The 18853-nt window shown below is 47.5% G+C and overlaps 1 long non-coding RNA gene and 1 other non-coding gene across 3 annotated transcripts in view; both read left to right on the forward strand.

The window, feature by feature from the left end:
• LOC125932278 (uncharacterized) overlaps positions 1–18853 on the forward strand; it is a 68203-nt gene that overhangs the window by 33111 nt on the left and 16239 nt on the right. The window contains exons 2-3 of one of the 2 annotated variants that reach the window (XR_007460569.1): positions 13978–14039; positions 15228–15315. This is a non-coding gene — a long non-coding RNA (uncharacterized LOC125932278). The remainder of the gene's footprint in view (positions 1–13977; positions 14040–15227; positions 15316–18853) is intronic. The other variant, XR_007460570.1, reaches the window with a different exon arrangement.
• LOC125932414 (U6 spliceosomal RNA) lies at positions 16562–16665 on the forward strand. Its single transcript, XR_007460587.1, has one exon. It is a non-coding gene; the product is annotated as a U6 spliceosomal RNA (small nuclear RNA).

The following is an 18853-nucleotide window of genomic DNA, read 5'->3' on the forward strand; positions in this document are numbered from 1 at the left end:
TAGAGCATCCAGACAGAAAATCAGTAAGTAAACAGTGGCTTCAAATGACAAATAAGACCAGGTAGGCTTAATAGATACATACAGAACATTCCATCCCAAAGAAGCAGAATACACATTCTTTTCAAGTACACTTGGAACATTTTCCAGGATAGTTCATATTTTAGGCCACAAAACAAGGTTCATTAAATTTAAGAAGATAGAAGTGATTTCAAACACAATTTAAAACAAAAACAGAAACAGACCCATAAATACTGAGAGCAAACCAGTGGTTGCCAGAGAGGAGGTTGCAGGGGGATGGATGGATGGGGTAAAAGGGATTAAGAGGTACAAAATTCCGGGGCTCAGTCGGTTAAGCCTCCGACTCTTGATCTCACGGTTTGTGATTTGGAGCCCCACATCAGGGCTGAAAGCACAGAGCCTGCTTGAGATTCTTTCTCTCTCTCTCTCCCCCTCCCCTGTTCATGCTCTCTCTCTCTCTCAAAAGAAATAAACTTAAAAAAAAAAGAGGTACAAACTTCCAGTTATAAAAGAAATGTCGTGGGGATGACCAGTACGGCATGGGGACTATAGTTAATCATACTGTAATAACTTTGTATGGTGACAGATGGTAACTGTACTTACCGTGAACATTTTGTAATGTGTATAAATGCCAAATCACCACATTGTACATCTAAAGCTAATAAAATATCATGTGTCAACCGTACTTCAATTTTAAAAAGAAAAGGTTCAGTAAGGTGCTTCAGGCTGCACGTTACCAAGTAATGGAGCTGGTTTTGTGCGCAGACTCCATCCATATGCCTCATACTCCTATGGCTCGCCTCTCCAGGATCTGTTTGCGGAGATCCCTCGGGCTGGAAATAGACCTGCCTTATAAAGCTCCTACTGGGTGCTTCCATCCTGGTGGTTAGTCGGCCCTCCGCAAGGATGGCTGCTGGGGAGGAAACTAAACTTCTGAATTCTCCATGACTTAATTTCTCATACCGGCTGCCAGGCTGGGTGCTCCCTGGGTCTGGATTCCTTTCCATCCCACACAGCGCCCCCTAGTTGGTCCTCGTCTCGTATCCCAGCAGCCCAGGACCTGGGCATCCTTCTACTTCTCCATCCATAGAGGCTGGGAAGCCAAGGTGCACACCGAACACGTGCTGACTCGTCTTCGCTGTTCTTCCTCCTCTACCTCTGCCTCCACTCAGTGCCCTCCTCCTCCAAGCCAGCACCCCTACCCTGGAGGCAGAGGTGGCCATTCCCTGAATTGGAAGCCAGTGGGTTGGGCCGGGGACCCGTAGGGCCTGGAGAATCAGATGGGCCAGGACACGGTCTGACGGTGGCCAGTCACTGCAGGAGTCAGGAGCCTGGGTTGGGACTCTTGTGCTCCCCTTCCAGGGGCTGCCACCTGCCCAGCACAGCAGATAGTGGGTTCCTTGTACCTTGTACCTTGAGCTGCCAGAGTCTCAGGGGCTGTGGTTGGAGCGTGATGCTCATCTGAGCAAATAGGTTTCACAGGGTTGAGCGTAGAGGGAAAAGAAAAGGGAGGAAATGGGGAGAGGTGAGTATATGGAACACTTCCCGGGAGGCCCTGCATAGTGGTCAAAGCCTGTGGGATACCAGGTAGCTGCTGACTGCCCCACTTAAGCGCACACGTGTTTGCATCATGCCCGGAGGAAGTGATCTGGATGCCTTCCTGGCGGTCCGTGGGGCAGAGGAATGAGCCAGTTTCAAAGAGGGCCTTCTCCATGCCAGCCATCCCATTCATGGGAAGGTTCGGATTTTAGAGAATTAATACTCAACAGGCATTGCAAGGCATCGTAGAGGTAGTAAAATTGAAGTCCAGATAGGAAAATATACTTGGCCAAGGTCAAACTGTGAGTTAAGGACATAGCTAGATGCATGCATTAACTCGTTCATCCATTTATTTATTTATCAGGCATTGTTTGCATATCTATCGTGTGCCAGGTACTGTGCTAGACGCTGGGGGTACAGCAATGGTGAGACCAGCCAGGCCCTACCCTCCTGGATTGCCTCGTCCCCAGTACAGACAAGTAAATGAGCTGATTACCATTTAGATTTCTGGGATTGGGGGGGTCAAGGATCAAACAACTCCCTATAGACCAGTTCTGCCTTTACTTCCAGCCTCTTTCGCTCCTGCTCCCTGCTCCCTCGGGTTCTGGTCACGTGGGCCTTCAAAACACACCAAGCTCGGGGTGCCTGGGTGACTCAGTTGGTTAAATATCTGACTCTTGATTTTGACTCAGGTCATGATCCCAGGGTTGTGGGATTGAGCCCTGTGTTGAGCTCTGTGCTTAGTGTGGAACCTGCTTAAGATATTCTCATTCTCTCTCTCTCTCTCTCTCTCTCTCTCTCTCTCTCCCTCTCCCTCTCCCTCTCCCTCTCCCTCTCCCTTTCCCTTTCCCCCTCCCCTCTCTCCCCTACTCCTACTCTCTCCTTCTCCCTCTGTCCCCCTTCCTCCCTCCCTCCTTCTGCCTCTCTTCCTCGCTCATGCTCTCTCTCTCTCTCTCTCTCTCTCTCAAGTAAATAAGTAAACAAACAAACAAATACACACCAAGTTCATTGCCACCTTGGGTCCTTTTCACTGGCTGTTCTCTCTGCCTGGAATGCTCTTTCTACAGGTCTCTGTATGGATGCCTTCTTCACAGCCTAATAACTCTGCTTAGATGCCACCTCCTGTAAAGCCCTCTCTGAGCCCCTGAGCCAAAAGCCCTCACCCCCACCGTGTTTGGTTGTTTGCAGTCTTGTTGAATCTCTGTCTCCCTCCTAGCTGACAGCGCTCAGTACTTAAACAGTGCCTGGCACGTCGTAAGTACTCCGTTACTATCTTCCAGTAGTCTTAGGAAAGGCTCGGGATTCCTTTTCTTCCCATAAGGCCCCTGAGCACCTTGGGTCTGAAATCCTTACAGAGGACAAACACTCTCATTTCGCAAGTAGTATATTGAGTTGCAGAAAGAGGCAGTAACTGCCTGAATTCATAAAGTTCTAGCAATCTCTTGCCTCACCCTCGTGCTCCCCCAGTCTTGGGGACATCACAGCCAGTTCTTCAGACATTTCTTCTCATTGCAGAGAGCAGTGCACCGAGAACCCGAGAGGCCATTATGCCCCAAGGACACTCAGTCTGAAAGCAACTAATTCTCTCCATTTTTGTTTAAGTGGGAAGATCTTTGCCTTAATTTCTGAAAGACTGCTTTGCTGGATGTAGGATTCCTGTTGGCAGTTTTGTGGGTTTTTTGAGCACTTGGAGTGCTGTCTGACTGCATCAGGCGGAGCATGTACACACCAACTCCCCATGGTCATCGGCTGGGGGCTGTTCCCGGGAGCATCTGTTCCCCAGTGTTGCCAGCCTTCCCCACACAGGCAGAGGGGCTTCGGACCGCGGAAGAAACATGAGGCGGTTGGACTTTGGGCCAAGCGCATATGGCCGAGGAGGTGTGGTAGGACACGCACATCAGCTGCTCTAGACGACCTGCCAAGGTGACACGACAGCGGGGCCGTGATTTGAGCTCAGGGTCATCTGATGACAAATTCCACGTTCTTAGCCGCTGGTTGGTTCTGTGAATGGAGAGGCTGGGAAAGAATAGCAGAGGCCTGCTAGAGGGTTGGTCAAAATTACTTACCTAGACTGCTTCTCATTTACATATCCCACACATTGTTGGAGACCCCTGCTCTGTGCCCATCCTCTGGCTGGGCTTGCTGGTCACAAAGATGAACCAGGCATGTTTCCTGCCCTCAAGGTAAATATGTCTGCTGGGCGATAGTCGTCTAAGGGGATGAACCCACGCTTTACTGCCCCATCTTGTCTGTGTTGACTAGGGAGTCCTTCCTGGAGGAGGTGTTGCCTTAGCACTGGAGAGGACTTTTGGGGGTATCAAGCTTATTCCTTTCACTTTACAGGCGAGGGAACCCAGGACTGCAGCAGAGAAATGGCCTGTAAAAGAGGGCATGCAGAAGGCATTCTGGAAGCCAGCCTCCCGAGTGGCCATGCCCTCCCCTGGGCCCCAGTCCCAGATGCAGACAGTGCAGCTATCCCAGATGCAGCTGCTCGGTGCCTACGCCCTCCGCCCTACCCAGAGCTCTTTCCTTCAGAGGGAGACCAGGCTCTGCTCTAAGCCTCAGCCCTGGGCCATTTTTCCTTAAGAAAAAGAAGTGAGCAACCTCTTCTGAAGGCATTTAGTGTACTGGTGTGGGGGAAGGTGTACGTGCACCAGGGGCTGGGGGTTGTGAGAGGGCATCTTAAAGTTTGGTGAGTTGCCTCTTCTCCTTGTCTGGATTTACCTCGTCCTCAGTTGAGTCCTAGAGGGGAGATGAGCCATAAGGGGAAAAAAAAAAAAGGTGAAAAGAATTTATCTTCGATTTCCAAACTCTACAGCATGAATTTCTCGAAGAAACTTAACAGATGCTATCTACCCCCCCACCCCACACACACACACAGAGCTTTTGCAGATATAATAGGCTTGTCTTCTGGGGGTCTGGCCCTGATGATGACCTGTGACACAACTCGTAGTGGGTATTTGGCCAGCAGTACACTTGAATTCCCTTGAAATGAGTTGTTGCGGTGATGTGCTCTGGACCCTGTCCTTTACCCCGCACTTCAGGGGGCCGGGCCGGTCCCTTCATTGGTCAGATGAGGACTGCAGGCCCAGAGCAGTGGAGCAGCCTGTTGGAGGGAGCCCTGAGAGCTCCACCCAGAGGAGGCCGGCCTCTGGGGGGGTGGGGGGGAGGGCCTTGTCCTCCTTTCTGTGTCCGAGATCATTCACTTATGGGCAACACACACCAGCCAGGTTCATACCCTAAGCACTTCCCACACCATCCTGCCCAGAACTCTTTTACTTAAAGGGTTGAAGACACAAGGCCCCTCCCCAAACCCTGGCACTAGACCGGTTTGCCTCTCAGAAACGTAAACAACCTTCTCAAGGGTGTTTTTGCAGGCCTTGACAGAGTGTTGCAATTTAGACTCTTCTTCCAAAAGGCCAAGTGTGATTCCATTACAACTCTCATTCCTCCCAGTCTTCTTACAAATATGTGCCTATCAACGGGCAGTACAGCACTTGAGCAACAACCAGCTATGCACTTAGAGTGAATTAACATTCTGAGAACAACAGGCCCATGGCTTGGAAACTGTTCTACCAATATTTTAGACTCCAGAAAAACAAAGCACTCCTTCTGAAAGCACGTTCGGTCAGGTTACACAAAGAGATAACAAGAGATTTCAGATTCCAGCCTAGATGGCATAATTGGTGTCCTTGTCTCCCTCCAGAGCACAGCCCCCAGACAGAATTAGGGCCCTTATGAGAACGGCAGAGTTGGATCATAATTTTCTCTTTCAAGGCCAAGAATCTTTGTCTGGGGAAAATAATAGAGATAAGGCAGAGAACAAGGAGGAGTCTCTGTCTGGTACCCCTTGAATAAGGGGGGGCCAAAGAAAATGAAACAAGGGATGTTTTGAACTCCGGAGTTGAAAAGAAGGTTGTGAGACCTAGGGCAGAAAGAAACCCATGGCAATGGCCGAGCCCAGACCTTCCCTTGGGGTGTGGGAACAAAGGTGGTAAAGTGGGGGCTGACAGGTGGGTACCACCCCCGGGAGGAAGCCAGTGGGGCACAAGTGGGTAGCTCTAGTCTGCTGGGCTTTACGAAAGAAAACCTGTGATAGGAAACAGATTCATATGTAAATCTGTCGATCCGTGTGTAAATTCAGATTAATATGTAAATTGGCCCCTAACATCTCCTTCCACAGTTCCCATCACAAAGCCAGGCAATAGGGTACTCAACTGGTCATCCTAAGAGGTTTCGGTTGGATTAAAATATTTATGAAGAATGAAGGAAAGTCAGGACTGAGAGGAAGTTGGGTTTTTTTTAAATGTTTATTTTTGAGAGAGACAGAGAATGCAAGCAGGGGAGGGGCAGAGAGAGGAGAACAGGGCTGAGAGCCCAAGGTGGGGCTTGAACTCACAAACCAGGAGATCATGACCTGAGCCAAAGTCGGACGCTCAACCGACTGAGCCCCCCAGACTCCCCTCAGAGGAGGTTTTACAGTGTGATTTTCCCTGGCCTAGGTCCTCAACCCTAACACCCCAAGAAACACAAAAGATGGTTCTATTTCTTCACCTAATCAGAAGAAATTCCCAAGGATGTGTCACGAGTTCCATGAAGCCACGTCAAAATCTCATCTCCAATAGGGAGTCAGACAGAAATATTGTAAATAGAGGCTAAATCGGTTCTTTTGGTATTTAATAATATAAAACTTCGGGCGCCTGGGTGGCTCAGTCGGTTGAGCTTCAGGCTTCAGCTCAGGTCATGATCTTTTGGTTCGTGGGTTCGAGCCCCGTGTTAGGCTCTCTGCTGACAGCTTGGAACCTGGAGCCTGCTTCAAGTTCTGTATCTCCCTCTCTCTCTGCTTCTCTCTCTCCCCGCCCCCCTCTCTCTCTCTCTCAAAACATTAAAAAAATTTTTTGATATAAAAACTTAGACATTGGACTCTCACCATGGCCAAATTGTTAGGTGAGTAGATGCTATAGTCTCAAAACTTTGCTGAAGTCTCCGCTCAAGGGAGTGTTCGGTGTTCATTCGTTCTGAACTGGAAGCAAGGAGGCTAGCTACCAGCGGTGAATCCTGGTCGACGTGTGGGATGGGAAGGGATGAGGAGGTCATCTCCATAGTCCCTGAGTTGCTATCCCAGAACAGCAACCACAGCCAAGTCCGTAAGTCATGGTCCATTCACCTCACCGTGCTTTTCTTCACCTTGTGAAACATGGGAAAGACTCACTCCGTGGGCAAAATAAAAATGATGCTTTGAATAACTCTGTTCATACCCTCCCGATACTTTCAGGCACCATACACGAACTGGCTTATTCCCTCTCATAACTGGTAGCCTTGTGATATTGTACAGCGATACCTCAGTTCGCTAGAATCACATTAGAGGAGAACTTCGCTTCATCAGGATCATGTACTTATTGCAGGAAAAGGCAAAGAGCCACAAAAATCACTTTTACTTTGCTGAGTCTTTTTCTTTTTTAAGCCGCTGTTTGCGTTGTGTTGTGTTTTATGCATCTGCTTAGAGGCAGTCCCGGGGGTCAGCACACATTCAGCCTCATAGCCTTTATCTTTTCCAGCTACAATCATGGCAGTGAAGTTTGATCTCAACACGCTGGACTCATTTCTGACCCTCTGCCTTTGCTTGCGCTGTTCCCATCCCAACCCCTTCCTCATCGGGCTTCAGCATTTGGGTCTTGCCTCGGTTCCTCCCGCATTTTCTGTCTCCTTTCACTCACCTCCTTCTTCTTTCTTCTTTCTCAACCTCACCTGGCCAGTTGTCTCCCCCTGCCCCAGCCTGTGGGCCCGAAGCGTGGATCACTCGTGGAGAGGCAGCAGCTGTGACTTCCGGCTTCCCACCGAGAACGGTTTTGTGGGTGGCGTTCTGAGGTTCCCTGCCTGCACCGCGAACACTTGAATTTTCGGATCGGGTGTCCTACTTGTTTCCTCACCGAAGCTAGGGTGGTGCTTTACACGGAGTAAAAAACGAGCGGCGATGAGAGCGGCAGCTCGGATGTTTGGCAGGCCTACTGCGGGCCACGTACTGCGCTGAGCAATATGCGTGAGTTAGGAGTATTTGCTGTTTTGCAGATGAGAAAACAAAGACGGAGAGGTTAATCATTTGTCCAGATCACACAGCTGACAAGGGGTACGGTGGAATATACTCATCGTACGTTCCGCTCAGTCCACTGGACTCCGTTTGGGAAGAAAATGGCCGCATGCATATTTTCACGTATCTCTTCAATAGAAAATGAGAAGAAAAGTGACAACATGGTTTTCTTGTTTATTTCCTGTTCTTTAGAACATTTCATTAGCCAGAGTAAACCTGTTTCTGGGGCATTCTGTTGAATTAAGGATATACTTTAAATATACAAGCATACCTTGGAGATATCGTGGGTTCAGTTCCAGACCACCGCATTGAAGCAAATATCACAATGAAGCAAGTCAAATTAATTTTGTGGCTTCCCAGTGCATATAAAAGTTATATGTAGTCTATACTGTAGTCTATTAACTGTGCAGTAACGTCATGTCTAAAAAATGTACATATCTTGATTAAAAAATACTTTATGGCTAAAAACTGCTGACCATGATCTGAGCTTTCGGCAAGTCATAATCACTAATCATAGATCACCATAACAGATATAATAATAATAAAAAGGTTTGAAGGATTGTGAGAATTACCAAAATGGGACACAGAGACACAAAGTGAACAAATGCTGTTGGAAAAACGGTGCCAGTAGACTTGCTCAAATAAGGTTGCCATAAACCTTTAATTTGTTTAAAAAAAACACACACACACACAACTGCAAAGTGCAATAAAATGAGGTATGCTTGTATAACCATGCAATATTTGTGGATAAAAATTTAGCGGAATAAACCATTGGGCATGTGCTAGAGAGTTTTCTTTTGTTCTTCTATTTGCATCGTTTAAATAGAGTCCCTTTGGGGCCCCTGAGTGGCTCAGTCGGTTAAGCATCCAACTTTGACTCAGGCCATGATCTTGCTGTTCGTGAGTTCAAGCCCCATGTGGAGCTCTGTGCTGACCGCTCAGAGCCCGGAGCCCGCTTTGGATTCTGTGTCTCCCTCTCTCTCTCTGCTCCTCTCCCGCTTGTGCTCTCTCTCTGTGTCTCCCCCAAAAATAAATTTAAAAAAAAATTTTAAAAATTAAAAAAAATCCATTCCCTTTTCTATGCTTCAAGCTGCTCTTTTTTCTTTCCGAATCTTCGACCCATCTATTTATTGTCTGTCTTAGAATGTAAGGGAACATATAAGATAAACATCATACAGTAAGGAAGATGGAAATTAAATTTTTTTTTTTTTTAAAAGAGAAAGCCATCTCCCTTTCCTGAGTGAATGGTAGTCGGTCTGTGGACACACGATATCATTGCAGTTTAGAAGTCTTATACACTAAAAAGCAAGACAAGGGGCTCCTGGGTGGCTCAGTCGTTTGAGCGACCAACTCTTGATTGTAGCTCAAGTCACGATCTTGTGGTTCCTGAGATTGAGCCCCTCATCGAATCCCCTGCTTGGGATTCTCTCCCTCCCTCTCTCTGCCCCTTCCCCACTCGTGCTCTTTCTCAAGATAAATAAGCTTAAAAAATATTTTAATGTAAAAAAGGAGATGTTTTGTGTGTGAGTGTGTGACACACACACACACAATGGAGTATTATTCAGCCGTAAAATATAATGAAATCTTGCCACATGTGACAACATGGATAGAACCAGAAGGTATTATGCTAAGTGAAATAAGTCAATCAGAGAAAGACAGATACTATAGGATTTCACTCATATGTGTAATACAAGAAACCAAATGAACAAAGAAAAAAAAAAGAGACAAACGAAAACACAGATTCTTAACTATAGAGAACAAAGAGATGGTTATAAGAGGGAAGGGGATGGGGGATGGGTCAAACGGGTGAAGGGGATTGAGAGTATGCTTATGATGAGCACTGAGTAATGTGTAGAATCGTTCAATCACTGTATTGTACACGTGAAACTAATGTAACACTGTTAACTATACTGGAATAAAATTTTTTTTAAATAGGGGCGCCTGGGTGGCGCAGTCGGTTAAGCGTCCGACTTCAGCCAGGTCACGATCTCACGGTCCGTGAGTTCGAGCCCCGCGTCAGGCTCTGGGCTGATGGCTCGGAGCCTGGAGCCTGTTTCCGATTCTGTGTCTCCCTCTCTCTCTGCCCCTCCCCCGTTCATGCTCTGTCTCTCTCTGTCTCAAAAATAAATAAAAAACGTTGAAAAGAAAAAAAAAATTTAAAAAAAAAATTTTTTTTTAAATAATAAATGATTAAAAAAATCAAAAGTAAAAAAAAAAATTTCCGCAACATCTTATGATACATATTGGCATTCGTTAATGTCATGTAGGCCAGTAGCTACTCTAATATATCCCCTCTGTTTACTGATAAGTATTTCCCCTTTGAGCCAGCAATAGTCTAAACGATTAGTGTTCTTGTAGCTTGTTCTGATAAATATGGGGTCATGTTGAATCTCCTACTTACACACTTATTCGACTGTTCTTTTGCTTTCTTACTTATTTTTCCATTTCAGTTGAAACTGTGTTAAAATCAGAAATTACTTGAAGCAAATTGTCATATGTTACATATCTGCTGATCTAATCTACCCGTCCAAGAGCATATCTGCAATGGATCCTTTTGCAAATAACACCTCAATCTTACGTGTTCTGCCAGTACTCCTAAAATCTCTCAGTGGCCCCTCCTGTCTCCTTAGCAGTGGGGTTCAACTCTCTTTGTACCGCTCAGTAGCTAAGTGAAAGTTGTCCAGAAGCTTCTCTTTACACTGGCCTCGTTTCGCTCTGCCTTTAACCTTCTTTCTGTGAGGCCAGTAAAGGTTAGGAGGCCTGGTCTTGGTCCCTTTCTTTCTGACGTCTGGAACTTAGAAGACAGCTTTCTGAAAATAAGTTGCTTCTGTTTCTGAAAATAAGTTCCTTTCTATTTTGCATACCAAAATAGAGTTGGTATCACTCCGTCCACTCCTGCTCACCCATTTTTGTCCTTCCGCTAGCATACCTAAAGCTCTTGGGTTTCAGGAGATGCTCAGAAAAGGTTAAAAAAAAAGGGGGGGGGGAAACCCCGGGGGGGTTGGGGAAGCTTGAAGTTGCACTCACATTTTCCCACTCTCGGGATCAGACTCGTTAGATTTTCAGAGCATCCAAAGACTTTTCAACCAGACTTTCAACCACCTTGAATCACTTGCTGTTAGTTCACGTGTGCGCTGTGGACTGGATCGTGTTTTCCCCAAATTCAGATGTTGAGGCCTTGTCTTGTCATCTAGGGCCGCCACAACATACCACAGACTGGGTGGCTTTAAACAGTAGAAATGTATTTCTCACATTGCTGGAGTCTGCAAGTGTGTGATCAAGGTGCGAGTGTGATCAGCTTCTGGTGAATGCTCTCTCATGGCTTGTAAGTGGCCATCTGCTTGCGTGGCCACACAGGGTACAGGGGTGGGGGGAGGGGCGGAGGGAGAGAGAGCTTGAGCTTTCTGGTATCTCTTTCTTAAGGGCACTAATCACATCATGAGGGTGGGCACCCCACCCTTATGTCTTCATTAAACCTAATTCCCAAAGGCTCCATCTTCAAATATCATCACATTGGGGATAAGGGCTTCAAAATACGAATTTAAAGGGGACACAGCTGGGGCGTGTGGGTGGCTCAGTTGATTAAGCGTCCGACTACGGCTCAGGTCACGATCTCATGGTCTGTGAGTTCGAGCCCCGCGTCGGGCTCTGTGCTGGCAGCTCAGAGCCTGGAGCCTGCTTCTGATTCTGTGTCTCCCTCTCACTCTGTTCCTCCCCGCTCACACTCTGTTTCTCTCTCAAAAGTAAAGAAACATGTAAAAAAAATTTTTTTTAATAAATAAAGAGGATAAAGGGGACACAGCAAGCCCTAACTCTCAATTGGTCTGTATTTGGATATAAGGCCTACAAGGAGTTAATTTAGGTTAAAAGAGGTCAAAGGATGGAGTCCTGATCCAATAGGATTATTATCTTTATAAGAAGACATAAAGATAATTTATATCTTTATATATATAAAGGGGCGCCTGGGTGGCTCAGTCTATTAAGTGTCCGACTCAGTTTCAGCTGAGGTCATGATCTCACGGTTTTGTGAGTTCGAGCCCCATGTCAGGCTCTGTGTCAGCAGCACAGAACCTGCTTCGGATCTTCTGTCCCTCCCCCGCTCATGCTGTCTCTGTTTCTCTCAAAAATGAAGAAACTTTAAAAAGAAAATGATTAAAACAAAGGAAAAGGAGAGACATGGGAAAGTTTGATCTCTACACACACACACACACACACACACACACACAACACGGAAGAAAGGACACGGTGGGAAAGCCCTCACCCCTCAGCTAAGTTCCTGTTGCTGCAGCTGTTGGTTGAGGGTGGAGGAGACGGTCATCTGCTGAGGGTAGAACAGTCTTGCCAGGCTGCTCATCCCAGACTGAGGAGAGACTAAAGAACGGGGAGAGGGGACATGTCTGGAGGCACAAAACCTTCTAGAACTGGTTCTCCACAGCCCTTTGTCATGCCCATTTGCCCAAACAAAATGGCAATAGACTCTATTTAAAAACCACATGGCAGGGGCGCCTGGGTGGCGCAGTTGGCTGAGTGTCTGATGCTCGATTTCAGCTCAGGTCGGGATCCCCAGGTCGTGAGATTGAGCTCCAAGTTGGGCTCTGCGCTGGGCATGGGTCTGCCTGGGATTCTCTCTCTCCCCCTCCCTCCGCCCCTCTCTTACTCGTGGGCCCTCTCTGTCTCAAAAATGAATATTTTTAAAATATAAAAATAAGAGCAACATTGCGGTGTGTGCGTATGTCCAAACTCGTCAAAACGTATGCGTCAAATATGTGCGATTTTTATGATTGAGCATACTTCAGCGAAACTGAAAGAAAACAAAATTTTTGGCTCATTGGCAAATTTGGCCAACTTTGGTGAATTAGTCATACGGTAAGTCGATCCTTCAAAGAATGACCCGCTTGTTTGCTTGGTCGCTCTGTGACTTGGCTGTTGGTACAGTGGCTCTCCGTGAGTTGGCTTGGAGCCAAGTCCGTGACTTCTAGCACCAAGCAAATGAGGTGGGACCGTTACCCACTGAAAGATCCTCTTTATTTTTTTATTTTTATTTTTATTTTTTTAATAGGAGATTTATCGTCAAATTGGTTTCCACACAACACCCAGTACTCATCCCAACAGGTGCCCTCCTCCATGCCCAGCACCCACCCTCCCCTCCCTCCCACCCCCCATCAACCCTCAGTTTGTTCTCAGTTTTTTTAAAATTTTTTTTAATGTTTATTTATTTCTGAGACAGAGAGAGACAGAGCATGAGTGGGGGAGGGGCAGAGAGAGAGGGAGACACAGAATCCGAAGCAGGCTCCAGGCTCTGAGCGGTCAGCACAGAGCCCGATGCGGGGTTCGAACTCACAAACCGTGAGATCATGACCTGAGCCGAAGTCGGGTCGCTCAACTGACTGAGCCACCCAGGGGCCCCTTGTTCTCAGTTTTTAAGAGTCTTTTATGTTTTGGCTCCCTCCCTCTCTAACCTTTTTTTTTTCCTTCCCCTCCCCCATGGTCTTCTGTTAAATTTCTCAGGATCCACATAAGAGTGAAAACATATGGTATCCGTCTTTCTCTGTATGACTTATTTCACTCAGCATCACACTCTCCAGTTCCATCCACGTTGCTACCTAAGGCCATATTTCATTCTTTCTCATTGCCAAGTAGTATTCCATTGTATATATAAACCACAATTTTTTTTTAATATATGAAATTTATTGTGAAATTGGTTTCCTAAACCACAATTTCTTTATCCATTCATCAGTTGCTGGACATTTAGGCTCTTTCCATAATTTGGCCATTGTTGAAAGTGCTGCTGTAGAACTTCACAGAAAGCAGTGCTTTATCATGAGAATTCTGGGATTTTATCATCACCAGGAGTTTCCCTTTTCGTGACCTTTCCTAGTTCCTTTGTCCCTTTGCCTTCCTAACAACAGGCTAGCTGGGCAGAGCAGGCGGGAACTGTCAGGACTGTGGGAAAGTCTCGGGTCCGGGTGGTCAGCAGGGTGGCGGGAGGGGACGCACCGCAGGGCTTTGCTGTGCAGCACCGCTCTCCTAACCGTCCCTGATACCTGAGTGACCGACCACATGTTTGCTGGGAGCTGCTACAGAAGCCCTGGAAGAAGTCTTTCAGCCTGTGTTCCCCAGAGCTCCGAGAAGGAGAGTTTGTGCGTGCTGCTTAGTAACCATCTTCAACCAATGGAAAGTAGAGCCGAGATATTTCTGCCTGCTTCCACTCTGCCGGGGGTGGGGGGGGCGGGGAATGGGAGACTGTTGCAGGAAGGAGAGTACGGTCAGTCCCGGTATCTGACTTCAGTAACAGGACCAGTCTATAGTGTTCATGCTCTGTTTCTTTCCAGCAGGAGGTGAGCCTTCAGGGCTGTGCCGAGATGAAGAGGAGAAGGGATAAGCCTCGCAGCTGGTATGTATTGGGGGTCCTAGCTGTTTGCCGGCCACTGGGTTAAGGGCTCAGCATGTGATAGGCCATTTACTTCTCACAACAGACATCAATAGTTTCATATTAAAGTTCAGAAAACAGGGATGAAGAGCATTAACTTGGCCCAGACACAAACCCAGAGCTTCTGTGCTTTTGCTTGGTTGTTCCTAGATTCTGAGATCAGGGCCCCTGTTGGGTGCTTGGCGGTTTCCTTTAAAGCCAGAGGTACCTGGCTGGCTCAGTCGATAGAACATGCGATGCTTGCTCTCGGGGTCATGAGTTCAAGCCCTGCGTTGGGCAGGGAGCCTACTTTAAAACAAAAAAGTCTGTTTTTAAAAAAGGCTTATTTATTTTGAGGGGGGGGGGGGAGAGAGAATCCCAAGCAGGCTCCGTGCTGTTAGCGCAGAGCCCAGTGTGGGGCTCAATCTCACAAACTGTGAGATCGTGACTTGAGCCGAAGTCAAGAGTTAAATGCTTAACCGGCTAGCCACCCAGGCGCCCCCCCAAAAGTAAAGTCTATTAAAAAAACTTAAAGATACCTTTTATGAAACACAGCTGATGAGAGTATACTGTAACGATTATCAGTGCAGAATCAGGAGCAATTTACAAAGCGCTTTTTTTTTTTTTTTTTAAGTACGCTCCATGCCTAGCGTGGAGCCCAATGCGGGGCTTGAACTCACAACCCTGAGATCAAGACCGGAGCTGAGATCAAGAGTCAGACGCTTAACGGACCGAGCCACCCAGGCGCCCCATACGTAGTGCCTTTTTTTTCCCCTCAAAGTTCCTTGCCTATAAAATGGAGATAGCAATAATGCCTATTGAATAGGATTTTTCTGAGGATTAAATGAAATAGTTCATTTTAAGATTAAGAACAGTACCTGGCACATTGTAGCCTTTCTCTTTGAGGTTTAGATGTTATTCCTGTTGTTTGTTAGTAGTAGAAGGAGTATAACTGATATTCTTTTAAATGGTCTTTGTTGGTGAAATAAAAAGATCACGATCTATGTCAGAACCCAATCTTACCATTTAGTCCGTGAAATCTCCACGGCTGGGAGCCCCTGCCCTTAACCACCGTGCTTTGTATGTGGAATGGTGGAATTCTCGTGTTGAAACGTCTGGTCTCAGTCCCAACAAAGAAAGGGGAGTACTTCACTAAACGTCCTCTCTGTTCAGGGAGAAATGCTGAGCTCGCTGCCCAGAGGACACCACACCCCCCCGGGACTGCCTCGCAGGGACTGCGCTGCGGAGGCGGCCTAGAGAGGTAAGAACATGGGAGCGGGGAGGAGGTGTGGAAGGCAGTGTGGCTCCCCGGGGGGGAGAAGACGCACTTTGGACTCCGAGGGTTTCAGACCCCAGATCTGCCACCTACTGGCTTTGTGACGGCAGCTGAGGCGTCATCTGTACCATGGCTCTTAATGGGAGTTCACAAGGCCGAAAACCAGGCGAAATGAAGATTCATGCACATGGAGCACCCAGAACGGGGCCTGGCGTGCCGTAGGTCTTCAGTAAACGTTAGTTAGCCTAGTCATGACGATTAAGAGACTGCCCACAACAGACAGAATAAAGAAGTAGGGACACTGGAAGGGGCCCACGATGGAACCAGAAAGCTTATATAAACAATTTGCTGTCCTCCCAAAATGCTCCGTGGCTTCTGCTGCCGTCTCCTGACCCCACGGCCCAGGTGCCCCGCGCGATCCTCTGACTCTTGCCGATGGACTCGCTACCACGTTATACAAGCATTTGGGTTCCAACGTGGACCATTGGTCCTTCTCTTTAGCTCCTGACACCCCGGCCGAAATTGGTGGGTGGCTCACATTAAGCGGACAGAGGGACTATGAGAAAGCCAGGGAAGCGATTCCCTCACCAGCGTTTACTGTTCTCTGCTGCGTGGAGCTGAAGTTGTCGGAGACTGCAGACTCAGTTGCACCCAGTGACTGTTCTCAGATCTAAGCAGAGCCCTGGTGCCAGCGGACAGCCCGCTGTGCGTTGTGCTGTTGAGACTCCTGCTTCCTCTAAGAAAGAATGTCGAGCTCTTTGAGATTGCTGTGTCCAGCGATCTGAGGAGACCTTAGTAACTTGACCAGTTTGCCTCCGTGATGAAAGAGGTAATCTTGGTAAACTTGATGAGGGAAGGCGGCTCCTACCGAGGTGCATCGCCACGACCCCCTCCTCCAGAGCGCCTTGACGGTAGCCACTTGCCTCAAGAGGAGGAAGAAGGGAGAGATGAGAGGGTAGGAATACCAGAGACCCTCTTCTTCCTCAGCCAGGTACTCTTTGGGCTCTGACAGACTTGGCCCACATGTGAGGAGTACGCTTAATAAAAAACTCATCTGCAGCAGCCTCGCAGAAGGTGTGGAGGCCCCGTAACTCATCCCGGTTGTCCCTGGGTCTACAGTGAGGGAATGGGAGCCATATGTGATGAGACTGTTGACCAGACAAAGATTCTTAGGTTTGTGCATGCTGCTCCCGCACGTACGAATTATCAAACCCAATTAAACCTCCACCCAGTGCTCGCTTCGGCAGCACATAGACTAAAATTGGAATGTTACGGAGATTAGCATGGCCCCTGCACAAAGATGACACACAAATTCGTGAAGCGTTCCATATTGTTTTAGTCAGTCAGAGAAAGACAAACATCATATGACTTCACTCATATGAGGACTTTAAGAGACAAAACAGATGAACATAAAAGAAGGGAAACAGAAATAATATAAAAACAGGGAGGGGGACAAAGCAGAAGAGACTCATAAATACGGGGAACAAACTGAGGGTTACTGGAGGGGTCATGGGAGGGGGGATGGGCTAAATGGGTCAGGGGCACTAAGGAATCTACTCCTGAAATCATTGTTGCCTGATATGCTAACGAGCTTGGATGTAAATTAAACAATTAATTAAGAAAAAACCTCCACCCACTGAAACCTCAAATGTGGTTAGGTCAGTTGGTCAACAACAAACACAGCCTGGATCTTTACTGAGAAATGTCTGGGCACTGAAAAAGTGGCTGCTGCAAAAATAGGAAAGGCTTTTACCAAAGACCGCTCTGGGCCCGGTCCCTCAGTCCTCAAAGGAGGAGATTGGTCTGCTGCCCGCTAAGGAACTCTGGGCCGGTACCGGGTCCCGGGGGACTTGATAGATGGTCCCACTATGGTCTGTATGGTGATGGCCCTCTGCCTCTCCTGGTGAATCAGGAGATGAATCAGAGAGCCCTGCGTCTTAGTGTCTTAGTTCAGGACAGAATTATTGGCCTGCTGTTGGGTTTTGGTGGACACTGAGCACATGATCGATGGCTGTGAAGTAATCTTAAGACCAGAAATCCCACTCGTATCACAGATCTAGCAGATATCTCAAATCACCTGGTGGAGGTGGTTCCAGAGTCTTCCGAACTAAAATACAAATGGTACATACTGGAATGAACAAAACTCAGCCCAGATGAGGTCTCCTAACTCCAAGGTAATATCACAAGAGCATCCGTCTGGTTCCCTGATGTATTGCCCAAGGAGCCACTGCCCCCACTGGCCCAGTGAGGACCCACGTGTGAAGGCTTCCTGGACCACAATGGGCCTGGCTCACTGTCCGCTCCTCCTGGTTAACTCCTAACCGGCAGGAACGGGGTGCAGCTGCCATCCAAGCTGAGGGAGACCTCACCCCTGGCCGGGTGCGGTAAAGGTTGCTCAGTATAACGGGCAGAGCTTCGTGCAGGGTGAATGGCTGGCTATCCAGGCCACCTCAACAAAGGAGGCTTGCTGTGTTTCCAGCGACTGATGTACTGTGGCTAATGGCCTTGACATTTTTTCAGGCCTCTGGCAAGACTCAGATTGGCGTGTGGAGCGAGCCTCCCCGTGGGGGCAAGGCATTTGGGTAAAAATCAGTTCTGCTTCTTGGGACTCATGTGGATGCTCGCCAGAAAGACCCCTACGCTGACAAGGGGGAACATCACAAACGAGCAGACTGTGCTGGTCAACTAAACATGGACACTGAAGTGTCTCATTTACTCCAGAGCAGGCAGATGTGCCTCTGGGGCCCACAGGAGGATGGCCAAGTGGGAATTCAGTGTAGGGAAGGAAAAATTCTTTCTCTGCTGCCCTTCAAGGTCTTCCAGCAAGACTAAGTTAAATTTCATAAGACAGATTAATGGGAGAAAAAGCCAGTGTCGTTATGTGGGCACAGAGGCCCAGTAATGAAATTGAGACATCAAGAAATGACCAAGGCAGGCAGTATTTATACTATTTAGACAAAGAGACAAGAAACTTGTGAGGAATTGACAGGATAAAGAAAGCAGGTGTTAGGAACTTTAATTAGTAGGGACTTCTGGGGCGCCTGGGTGGCTCAATCGGTTGAGTGCTGACTTCAGCTCAGGTCATGATCTTGCGGTTCGTGAGTTCGAGCCCTGCATCAGGCTCTGTGCTGACAGCTCGGAGCCTGGAGCCTGCTTCGGATTCTGTGCCTCCCTCTCTCCTCCTCCCCCACTCACTCTCAGTCTCTCTCTCTCTCTCTCTCTCTCTCTCTGTCTCAAAAATAAACATTTAAAAAAATTTTTAATTAGTAGGGAATTCTAAGCAGAATTTAGGCTGAGGTAGTAGATTAGGAAAAAACCCCAGGGTTGTTTGTTTCTACAGCTTTCTCAGCTTTAAAGTCTCTATCTCTGGTCCTAACGATGGTTTTTTTTTTTTTTTTTTTTTTTTTTTCCCCTTTTAGGACAAGGGGGGTTTTTTTCATAGGGGAGATTGGTTTCCTGATTTCCTGGGGACAGGACGGTTTGATTGTCCTCACGTCAGCAGTTTCTTAACTTTTATCTTAAA

This window comes from Panthera uncia, chromosome X (genome assembly GCF_023721935.1).
Source record: "Panthera uncia isolate 11264 chromosome X, Puncia_PCG_1.0, whole genome shotgun sequence".
NCBI lineage: Eukaryota > Metazoa > Chordata > Mammalia > Carnivora > Felidae > Panthera > Panthera uncia.